The sequence below is a fragment of the Humulus lupulus genome, chromosome 6 (assembly GCF_963169125.1).
Source record: "Humulus lupulus chromosome 6, drHumLupu1.1, whole genome shotgun sequence".
Lineage (NCBI taxonomy): Eukaryota > Viridiplantae > Streptophyta > Magnoliopsida > Rosales > Cannabaceae > Humulus > Humulus lupulus.
The window spans coordinates 99266407-99278686 of record NC_084798.1 but is presented as its reverse complement, the minus strand read 5'-3'; the positions used below and the strand labels follow the sequence as shown (position 1 = coordinate 99278686).

At 36.8% G+C, this 12280-nt stretch overlaps 1 non-coding gene across 1 annotated transcript; it reads right to left on the bottom strand.

The window, feature by feature from the left end:
• Positions 1 to 390: 390 nt before the first annotated feature.
• On the bottom strand, positions 391 to 496 carry LOC133787582 (small nucleolar RNA R71). Its single transcript, XR_009872594.1, has one exon. It is a non-coding gene; the product is annotated as a small nucleolar RNA R71 (small nucleolar RNA).
• Between the last annotated feature and the right edge of the window lie 11784 nt (positions 497 to 12280).

The window sequence follows — 12280 nt, the reverse complement described above, 5'->3', positions numbered from 1 at the left end:
CCATTCACAATGGCTCGCAATGATGAAATACAACCGAGAACTCTCAATGACTACCTCCATCCTACTCGCACTTCCACGCCTTCATGCATTATTTTCCCTCCTAATATGCTCGCGTTAGACTTTAAACCTGGCATGATTCAACTCTTTCTCACATTTCATGGAATGGAAAATGAAAGCCCATATGTTCATATTAGAAAAATTGAGGAGGTAGTTGCCACGTTCTATAACCGAGCTGAAAATGTTGATTCTGTGCGACTAAAGTTCTTCCCTTTCTCCTTGAAGGACAAAGCCAAAAGTTGGTTATACTCTTTGAGACCTGGGTCTATTGGAACAAGGGAGGAAATGACCAAATCTTTCTTTCTGAAACACTTCCCTAGCCATAAGACCAACAGTCTAAAACAACAAATTTCCACTTTTTCCCAAAAGGACAATGAAACGTTCTATCAAGTCTGGGAAAGATTCAAGGATCTGTTGAATAGTGCCTGCACCATTGCTATGAGACAAGAGTTTGGTCAGTTACTTCTATGAAGGTCTCATGAGTCGTGAGCACCAATTTGTAGAAATCATATGCAATGGTGAATTCCTTGAAAAAGATCCAGACGATGCTCTTGAATATCTCGAAGAAACCGCAAAAAAATCTCACACCTGGATTGGTCCAAGTGCTACTAATAGCACCAACCGACATAAACCATTTGGGAGGGACGCAGCATTTAGCTAAGGACTGCTTGGCTTTTAATGAAATGAGGGGGGTTTAGAGGAGCAATGCAATGCCTTAGGGGCGTTTAACAATCCATTCTCTCATACGTACAACCCTAGTTGGAAAAACCACCCAAATTTTAGTTGAAAAGATTCTAACTAAGCTCAATCGTCTGGAGGCCAATGGAGAAATGAGCAACAAGTTCAACCATCAAAGGCATATTCTGCATCTCAATACAATGTTCATCCATAATGAAATTCTCTCGATAGTACCCTTTATGCATTCATAGAGGAACAAACAAAAATAAATCGCCAAATGATGGAAGAAATCAAAGAAATGAAATGTCGATTCTCAAAATTGACTGAATCCTTGGCCATTCCAAAAAGAAAAGGAAAACTTCCTTCCCAACCCAAATTCAATGCACAAGGCCAACACATTGCCCAATCCTCAAATTCCAATGATCCAAATGTTAAGGAAATAAATGTCATCACAACTAGGAGTGGTAAAACTTTGAAAGACCCATCCATAAAAACCAGCTCTCCCAGCACTTCAAAAGTTAATCCTGAGAATGCACCACTCAATGCTTCTCCAAAAGTACCATTTCCCCAGGCTCTAAAACTTGTTCAAAAACTTCCTAAAAACCGAGCTAAAAACCTTGAGCACTTGACACAAGTGAAGATTAATCTTCATTTGCCTCACATCATAAAACAAGTGTCAGCTTATGCCAAAATCAACTAGGATCTATGCACTGCAAAAAGGAACCACCATGTCAAGAAGACTGATTTCTTGACTGAGCAAGTGAGTGTGGTGATTGAACAAAAGACACCGCAGAAATACAAAGATCCTAGTTGTCCCACCATTTCTTGCCAAATTGGCCTTACTCTGTGTTCTCGCAACTCGGTATTGGAGAAATGAAGCCAACATTTGTTGTACTACAACTTGCTGACCACTCCACCAAAAAGCCTAGGGGTATTGTTGAGGATATCTTAGTTCAAATTGAAAAATTCTATTACCCTATGGACTTTCTTATTCTTGATACCCAAAATGTCGTAAACATGGAGTTAAAAATTCATATTATCCTTGGAAGACCATTCCTTTCTACTGCAAATGCTTTAATCAATTGTCAGAATGGCCTAATGAATATGTCGTTTGGAAATATGACTCTTGAAGTCAATATCTTCCACATCGGGAAACAACTCAGAGAAGATGATGAATGTTATCAAACATTCATGATTGACACTTTAATTCCTGAGGAAGTTCAATTGCAAAGCAACTTTGATAATCTTGATCTACTCCTCCTTTTGTTCAACAATGAAAGTCCCAGTTCTATTGAGTCTACTCTTGCAATATCAGATCACATAGACTCACGCAATAGAGGGACTAAGTTTTGGCAACCTTGCTTTGAAGAGCTACCTCATGAGAGGGCACAACTAAAAACTTTAGCTAAAGAGGTTTCAATTGTTCAATTGACCCAACTACCAGAGGGTCTGAAACATGTCTTCTTAGGGGACGGTGAAACCTTTCTAGTTATCATCTCGTTCAACCTTCAAAATTCTCAAGAATTGTAGTTACTCGAGCTACTGTGAACGCATAAATCTAAGATAAGTTTGACACTTGCTGATATCAAAGGTATTAGCCCTTTAATTTGCTCCCATCAAATCAATCTGAAGGACGAAGCTATCCCACGAAGAGATCCTCAAAGGCGACTAAACCCCACAATGAAAGAAGTTGTGAAAATTGATGTTCTGAAATTGCTAGACGCTGGTATCATCTATCCAGTGGCCAACAGCAAATGGATTAGTCCCACTCAGGTAGTACCCAAGAAATCGGGTGTCACCGTTGTTCAAAACGAAAAAGGGGCCCTTGTCCCCACAAGAATTGTGACGAGATAGCGCATGTGCATTGATTATAGAAAATCAAATGCTACCTCCCGCAAAGATCTTTTTTCTCTCCCATTCATTAATCAAATCCTTGAGCGTGCACCTGGTCATCATTTCTATTTCTTTCTTGATGGCTATTCAGGTTATTATCAAATTGATATTGCGTTAGAGGATCAAGATAAGACCACTTTCACTTGTCCCTTTGCCACTTTTTCTTTCCGACATATGCCATTTGGCTTGTGTAATGCACCAGCTACATTCCAAAGATTCATGATGAGCATCTTTAGTGACATGATTGAAAAATCGATGGAAGTATTCATGGATGACCTAACCATTTTTGGTAATTACTTTGACACATGTCTTCTTCATCTTGAAGATGTTTTAAAACGATGTATTGAGAAATGACTTGTGCTCAATTGGGAGAAATGCCACTTCATGGTATCTTCTGGCATAGTCTTAGGCCACATTGTTTCTGAAAAAGGAATTAGGTTGATCAATCAAAATTCGACCTTATCTCCAACCTGCCTACTCCTAAGACTATCAAAGACGTTAGGTCATGTTGGTTTCTATTAGAGGTTCATACAAAAAATTTCAATGATTGCTCGTCCGCTAAGCAACCTCCTAGCCAAGGATGTTACTTTTGAGTGGACACTTAAGTGTGAGGATTAATTCTGAACGCTTGTAAATTCACTCACTTCTGCTCCCATCATTCAGTCACCAGATTGGAGTCTTCCTTTCGAAATCATGTGTGACGCAAGTAACTTTGTTGTGGGAGCAATTTTGGGACAGCAAAGGGAAGGGAAACCCTTTGTTGTATATTATGCAAGTCAAACTCTAAATAGTACTCAAATGAATTATTCCACTACTGAAAAAGAGTTGCTTGTCGTCGTCTTTTCCCTTGACAAATTTCGTTCTTATTTGATTGGATCACCTATTACGATCTTCACGGATCACTCTGCCTTGAAATATCTCCTTTCCAAAAAGGATGCTATGGCGCAATTAATACGGTGGATCCTTCTTTTGCAAGAATTTGATATCACAATCAAGGACAAGAAAGGTGTTTAAACCGTTGTCGCGGATCATTTGTCCTGACTTAAATTCAGCGATCTCGCTGATGGTCCACCTATTCATGATGATTTCCCCGATGAACAATTGCTTTCTGTTACTAAGTTGTCGTGGTATGCTCACATTGTGAACTACTTAGTAACAGGTGAACTTTCTTCTGAGTGGAGTTCACAAGATAAGCGCAAATTTTTGGTCGAGGTGCGCAATTTCTTTTGGGATGACCCTTACTTATTCAAGCATTGCCCCAACCAAATCATGCGAAGATGCAGCCACGATGATGAGGTGTCTAGTGTGCTGAATTTTTGCCACAATGATGCTTGTGGTGGTCACTTTTCTGTGAAGAAAACCACTGCAAAAATCTTACAATGCGGTCTTTACTAACTCACTTTGTTCAAAGACACCAATGATTTTTTTTGTTCTTGTATAAGGTGCCAAAAGTTAGGTTCCTTGTCCCATCGGCACATGATGCCCTTAAACTCAATTCTTGTTATTGAAATATTTTATTGTTGGGGGATATACTTTATGGGACTATTTTCACCTTCTTTTGGATACCTTTACATTCTTCTCGTTGTGGATTATGTTTAAAAATGGGTCGAGGACGTACCCTGTCGAACCAATGATAACGCTACAATTGTCAAATTCTTGAAAGAAAATATGATTTCAAGGTTTGGTACTCCTCGCACTATCATCAGTGATCAAGGCACTGATTTTTGCAACAGATCTTTTGAGGCTCTTATGCACAAGTATAGTGTACTTCATAAAGTTGCAAATGTCTATCATCCATAGACTAATGGGCAAGCTGAGTTAGCCAATAGGGAGATAAAACACATTCTGGAAAAGATAGTAAATCCTGACCATAAAGATTGGTCTACACGTCTTCTAGACACTCTTTGGGCATACTGCACTGCTTTCAAATCCCCTCTTGGGATGTCTCCTTATCGGCTTGTCTTTGGAAAAGCCTATCATTTACCTGTAGAGCTCGAGCATAAAGCTTATTGGGCTATCAAAGCCCTCAACTTTGATCTTAATGTTGTAGGTATCAATCGCAAACTCCAATTGTCCAAAATTAAGGAGTTGAGAAACGATGCATATGACAATTCCAGGATCTATAAACCGAAGTTAAAATCGCTCAAGATAAATAGATCTTGCGGAAACACTTTGAGCCAAATCGTAAAGTGCATAGGTATGATTCTCGTTTGCACTTGCACCCTGGTAAACTGAGATCGCGATGGACTGGTCAATTTGTAGTGAAGCAAGTATTTCCCAACGGTTCTATTGAGGTTGAGGACCCAACCGATGGGAGAAGTTTTCGAGTCAATGGCCGAAGACTGAAGCATTACATTGAGAGTGTGAGTCATGTTGAAGAGGTCCTTCTTGAAGACCAAGTTTATGTTGGAAAAATCTTATACAGGATCTTTATTTATTTTCATGTATATCTAATATTAAACAAATTAATACGAGATAGCCTAAAACATGTTTCTAAAATTGAATTCAAAGATAAACAAATAATATAATACTTACAGTATACGCAGCAGAATTAAGAGTCCTTCCTTCAGTTTCTCTAACTCTTGTATCCTTTCTGTCGCAGAGTATTATCAAGAAACTGAACCGATCTTCTATTTTCTTCATGATCTTCCAATGTATCCTTAGAACCACCTAGACTAGTGTGGGCAATTCTCAACACATGAGATAGATATCGAGAGAAGAAGAGAAAATAACAAAGAGGTTTAGAAAATGACTTGTGTTTAGAGAGAATATAAAACTATCAGAAAATCTGACTTGTGACTTATCTGTCGTCTCTCAAATCTTCTCTCTAAGCACTCATTTTATAGACTCAATTAGGCCGTTTAATTTAATTAAAAAATCAATAAAATAACAGCCATTTTGAAGCCCTAGGTCGAAATTATCATGGGCTATAGGCCCGTGAAATTTCCCATTTGATTATAAGCCCATTGGACTTAAAATCAAGGCCTGTATTATTTTCTATTGATTGAATTAATTAAATAATTATTTAAATCCTTTATCAAATTAATTATTTATAATTTGAACCTTGATTTAAATTTATTTATTAATTTAGATACCAATTTATCTTAATTAATAAATCTTCCATAATTTCTCTTTTCTTCTCAAAATTACACAACTCTGTGAAACTATCCAAAATTGACCTGGTCAACTTTGATAATTCTAATTGATAATTAAATCAATTAATTGAGACTATCTAGATGATTTTATCCAAGGTACAATGGGGACCATGGGCCTATGAAATCAAGCTCCAATAAGTTATCATAAATCGAACAAATAAATTTACTAACTTATTAATTCCTCGTGACTCCACTATAGACTTGGAATTGCACTCTTGAATTCATAGAACGCTCTATAACAAATATAGATACGCTATTAATTATCCATTGTTACAATCATAATTTTCACTCAATCCTCTATAGACGGTCTACAATGAGATAGGACTAAAATACAGTTTTACCCCTCATTGTATTTTATCCTTAAAACACTTAGTTCCTTGTAAATGATATTTCAGTAAACTAATTTAATTACTGAAATGAGATCTCTATCATTTAACACCTTGAACCAAACTAAAAGGAAACCATCGTTTCACTTCTTCATCAGAAGCTATAGATGTTTATATCTATGATTAACACTCCCACTCAATTATACTACCAAGTTCCCAAGATGTAAGTATGGGCTAGTTCGTAGGGTAAGCTGGTAACGAACAAGTCAAAGAACTCAAATAATACAATCAGTTAGAATACTAACCACTCAGAATTGAGATTGAATTGACCTATGGTCAACTATATGATATGACTAGAATAGATAATAACGGTATGTTTACTTATCTTATCAACTGTCAATATCGGTCCTGTCCGATGTAACAAATACATCCGATCTTATCTACTTTGCTAATATTCTGGAAAGAACATAACACTATAATGTGTAAGTAGATCATATCGTAGATTGGTAAGTCAGTGTAAATCCAGTGTACTGACTAATCTTAGGACTAACTTATTTTGAACATATAATCATATTTATATTCCACTGTGATTACGTCACTATAAATAAGATTAGCTATATGCTCGGGATTTAATAGAAGTTTATATTAAACAAATAATCATGAAAATAAAACATGTGAGCAAAGTGATTGACCAAGTCAAAAAATGATTTCTATTCTTTTATTGATAATAAAATGAGATTACAAAGAATTTGAGTTTTAATTAGGGCATAAAACTCCAACAAACTCCCACTTGCACTAATTGAAACTAATGCCTTAATTCTACTAATCCCATTTCCTTGATATGCTTATCAAATGTATCTTCTGGTAGTGTCTTTGTAAATGGATTCGCAAGATTGTCTTCAGTTGCAATCTTCATAACCTTCACATCTCCCCTGACCACATATTCTCGAATAATGTGATACTTCCTTTCTATATGCTTACTTCTCTTGTGACTTCGAGGTTCTTTCGAGTTGGCTATCGCTCCTGTATTTTCACAAAACAACACAAGCGGTTTATCCATTTCTGGAATAACTCCAAGATCCGAATAGAACTTCTTTAGCCAGACTATTTCCTTAGCTGCTTCTGATGCAGCTATGTACTCAGCCTCCATGGTGGAATCTGAGATTGCAGACTGCTTTACGCTTCTCCAAATCACAGCTCCACCCCCAAGAGTAAACACCATTCCAGAAGTAGACTTTTTGTCATCGACATCAGTCTGAAAATCTGAATCGGTGTAGCCTACAGGGTTCAGAACACCACCCTTGTAGACTAACATATAATCCCTAGTCCGTCTCAAATACTTCAGGATATGCTTAACTGCTATCCAATGTTCCGGTCCTGGGTTTGACTGATACCTGCTCACTACTCCCACTGCATAGCAGATATCTGGTCTAGTACACAACATGGCATACATCAGACTTCCAACTGCAGATGCGTAAGGAACTTTTCTCATTGCATCTTCCTCTTCAGAAGTCTGGGGAGACTGCTTCTTTGAAAGATGAATTCCATGGCGGGACGGTAGACGCCCTTTCTTGGAATTTGTCATTGAGAAACGTTCAAGCACTTTATCAATGTAAGCTGCTTGAGATAGAGCTAAAAGTTTGTTCTTTCTATCCCTGATGATCTAGATACCTAGAACATAACTTGCTTCACCCAAATCCTTCATCTGGAATTGAGTGCTCAGCCAATTCTTCACATCTGATAATTTCTTAACATTGTTTCCAATGAGTAAGATATCATCTACATAAAGAACCAGGAATACCACTATTTGACTTGCCTTCAGTTGGTAAACACAGGGCTCATCAATATTTTGTTCAAAGCCATAGGTTTTGATTATTTCATCAAACCTAAGATTCCAGGAACGAGAAGCTTGCTTAAGTCCATAGATGGACCTATTCAACTTGCAAACTTTTCCTTCTTGTCCAGATACTTTAAATCCTTCTGGCTGATCCATATAAATGACTTCGTCAAGCTTTCCATTAAGAAAAGCTGTCTTGATGTCCATTTGCCAGATCTCATAGTCGAGAGCGGCTGCTATGGATAGGAGGATGCGAATGGATTTGAGCATGGCTACCGGACTAAAAGTTTCCTCATAGTCCACGCCTTCTCTTTGGGTATAACCCTTTGCCACTAATTGAGCTTTATAAGTCTCGATATTTCCATCAACACCCCATTTCTTCTTGTAGATCCACTTGCACCCAATGGCCCTAAAGTCACTAGGTGCTTCCACAAGATCCCAGACGGAATTTGAGTACATGGACTCCATTTCCTGTTTCATGGCTTCGAGCCATAGTTCCTTTTCAAGGCTAGCCATTGCCTGTTTGAAAGACAATGGATCATCATCACTAGTGTCACCAACAACCATATTGGTTTCACCATCCAAACCATAGCGAACTGGGTTTCTAGAAACCCTCCCACTACGACGAGGGTCCGTGACAATTTGCTCAAGAACAGTGGTACTTTCTTCATTTAAATCGACTTGCGTCGGTTGTACATGAAGAGTGGGAATTTCATCATCAACACGCGTTGATGACGATGGCACATTGGTTGGAGTCAATTCTTTAACCATCTCCTCTAAAACTACTTTGCTGCGAGGTTTAAAGTTATGGACATAGTCATTTTCCAGAAAAGTAGCATTTGTAGAAGTAAACACTTTCTTTTCTGAATGACTATAGAAAAGTCCACCCCGAGTACCTTTAGGATAGCCAACAAACATGCAAACTTCAGTTCGCGGTTCTAGCTTTCCCTCCTTTTTCCTCAGGACGTGAGCGGGACACCCCCAGATTTTATAATGGCGTAAACTAGGTTCACGATCATTCCAGCGTTCTAAAGGTGTTTTGGGGATTGATTTTGACAGCACGACATTGAGAATGTCATCTGCGGTTTCAATTGCATGTCCCCAGAATGAAGTTGGTAGAGTTGAGTAACTAAGCATGCATCTAACCATTTCCAATAGAGTTCTGTTTCGGCGTTCCGCTACACCATTTTGTTGCGGAGTACCTGGGGTAGTAAGTTGTGATAAAATCCCAAGTTCAGTTAAATGATCTTGGAACTGCATATCCAAATATTCTCCACCCCTATCAAATCGCAAGATCTTGAACCTTTTACCTAATTGGTTCTGAGCCATTGCTAGGAATTCCTGAAACTTTGAAAATGTTTCTGATTTCCTATGCATTAGGTAAAGACATGAGTATCTAGAGTAATCGTCAATGAAAGTGATGAAATACTCAAAACCACCCCTGGCTTGTACATTCAAAGATCCACAAACATTTGAATGCACAAGACCAAGTGGTTCTTTGGCCCTATCACCCTTTGCAGAGAATGGACGCTTGGTCAGTTTGCCTTCTAGACAAGATTCACAAACAGGTAATTCACCTAAGGTGAGTTCCCTCAAAGGTCCGTCCTTTGTAAGTCTTTGAATCCTATCATAGCCAATGTGACCTAGTCTTAAGTGCCATAAATACATCATATTTTTGTTATCGGTCTTTTGACGTTTATTGGTCCTAGGTTTAGCTACTTTGAATAAATCATTGTTAAGAGCGAGGGGTTCGTTAGGTCGCAGAATATAAAGCCCGTTTTCCAAACATGCAATACACAATTGTGATCCATTGAAAGAAATAGATATATTAAAACTTGTGAAAGTCATAACAAATTGTTCTAATTGCAACATGGAAACTGAAATTAAATTTCTACTAAAATCCGGAATAAAAAATACAACTTTTAAAATTAAGTATTTATTTCCGAACTTCAGACGAGCTATTCCTCTAGCTTGGACCTTAACGAACGCTCCGTTCCCAACTCTAAGCTTTAAGCTGCCTTCGTCCACTTCCTCCCATGATTTAAGAAGCTGTAAAGAGTTACAAACATGGTTGGTAGATCAAGAATCAATAATCCAAACAGATTTATCATTCTCTAAAACACATGTTTCTAAGATAAATGAACTATAATCATTACCTTTTTTTTCACTGCTAGAAACTTGGGGCAATCTCATTTCTAATGCCCCTTCTCTTTGCAGTGAAAGCACTTATCTTTACCTTTCTTGTTTTTCATGTTTTTCCCCTTAGGCGTCTGTGCACTTGGTTGTGCACTCGCCTTTGCAACCTTTGCAGGCTTGGGGTTATTTATCTGTCCACATTTCCTCTTGTTTCCAGCTTTCGAAGATGAAGTGTGGTTAGCTTCAGCCTTAGCTAGATGTGCAGCAACATCAGTAGTCTTATTTTCACCTCCTTTACTAGGTCCACCCATGACAGGTTCAATAATCTGAAGCTCGTTCATGAGCTGCGTCAAACCATAGTTGAGTTGAGCACGAACGTGCAGACATAGTGCCATCCGAGAATTTACGGTGCCATCACGAACGTGCAGAGATGGTGCTATCCAAGCATTTACGGTACCATCACGAGCATTAACGGTGCCATCACTAACGTGCGGACACGGTGCTCGTTCTGGGGATTCCTCAATCATGACGAATTCAGAGTTGTCACCAATCAACTCTATGTTGATATTCTGCTTCCAATTAAGGAAGTTTTCACCAGTGAGTTTCTCCATCGAAAGTTGAGAAAGGATGGGAGTAGACACAGACACTACTTAACTTAAAACTACAAATTACCTATAAAATATAAATCAATCACATTTGCTCAATAAAACTTCTATTCACACAAATTTCAAGAAATAGCACAACATATACCAAAAATATGTAAGATATGAAAAAAATACCAAAAACAATCATATCTCTATTTCTTTAGGTTTTTAACTAATCTATGATATCCCTGTCCTGGTTGGCGAGAGTCAAAAAATATCACTAGTTAAATAGAGTTGTAAACTCATTTAATAATGGACACCATTATTAACAACCTACTATTCAATCAAAATAAGAAAACAAAATCTCTTATTTTATGAGCTAGACCCACGGTTTCAATAATCATAGATTTAGTCCTAGTAGTCACCGTAGGGGTGAGTCTAGTAGAATTTGACCTATAATCATCTATCTTTCGAAATCTAACCTTATCAAAATAACTAATGAACACCTTCCGTAGGGGGACGAATCAAAGCGCCTCGAGGCCCCATTAAGCTACTGACTATGTTAAACCAACGGTGGAGATCGAATAAAATTCTTAAAATAAGCTCATTATAAAATTAAAATTAGTATTTTTATTATTTATTTTTAGAAAATTAATGACTATGGTTTTCCAAAAAAAATTAAACAGATTAAAATTTTTAAAACCAAAGTCCTATAATTTCTTATTAATTCTAAAGTGTCACATTGAAACAAATTCAATTAATTTAGAATTAATTTGTTGCTAATCAATATTTAGGTTTAACTAATATAATGAACCTACACAATTAAGTTCAACTCAGGTAAATGGGCCTTAACAATTGGGCTTGTATGGAGGAGGGCTGGGTCCAGTATGTCATTCCCACTACAAAGGCCCCCTATCTTCCATACAAGGTCCAAAAGACAGGAATTTAAACCTTCATTTTATTAATTGTTATTAATTGATTAGGCCCACTATAGTCATGCAAAGCAAATGGGCCTTCACAAGTGGAATCACCCACAAGAGAGGAATTTAAACTTTACATTTTCTAATGGGCCCAAATAAAACATATCATTTTATGAATATTTTATTTGGCAAAATACCATATATCTAACAAACATATGGGCCACTATATGTATCTAAGCCCAATTGCAAAAATACCACATATAGTGCAAACAGGCATGTTATAATTGGATGGGCCTAATCATGTTACTATATGAGCAATTCTATGAATTTATGCAAAAATACCACAATTTATTTCATTTGCAAAAATACCACAATTAATTATCTAGAATTTATCAAAAAAAAATTCAAATTAATTAAATTTTTACAAAAAATAAGTCAATTTAAATGAAATTTATCAACAATTAACAATAGTTAATTTAAATTTCATTTATCAACAATCAACTTGGTTTTAGGTTAATTTGAAAAAAATATATATATTAATTTAATTTAAATAGGATTTATCAACAATTAACCAAAGTTAATTTAAATCCCATTTATTAAAAAAAATATTTTATTAATTGGCTGAAAAACATGATATTTTTCAAAATTTAACCAATTTTAAATTTTAAAATCAATATCTAAACTATTTTCCAAA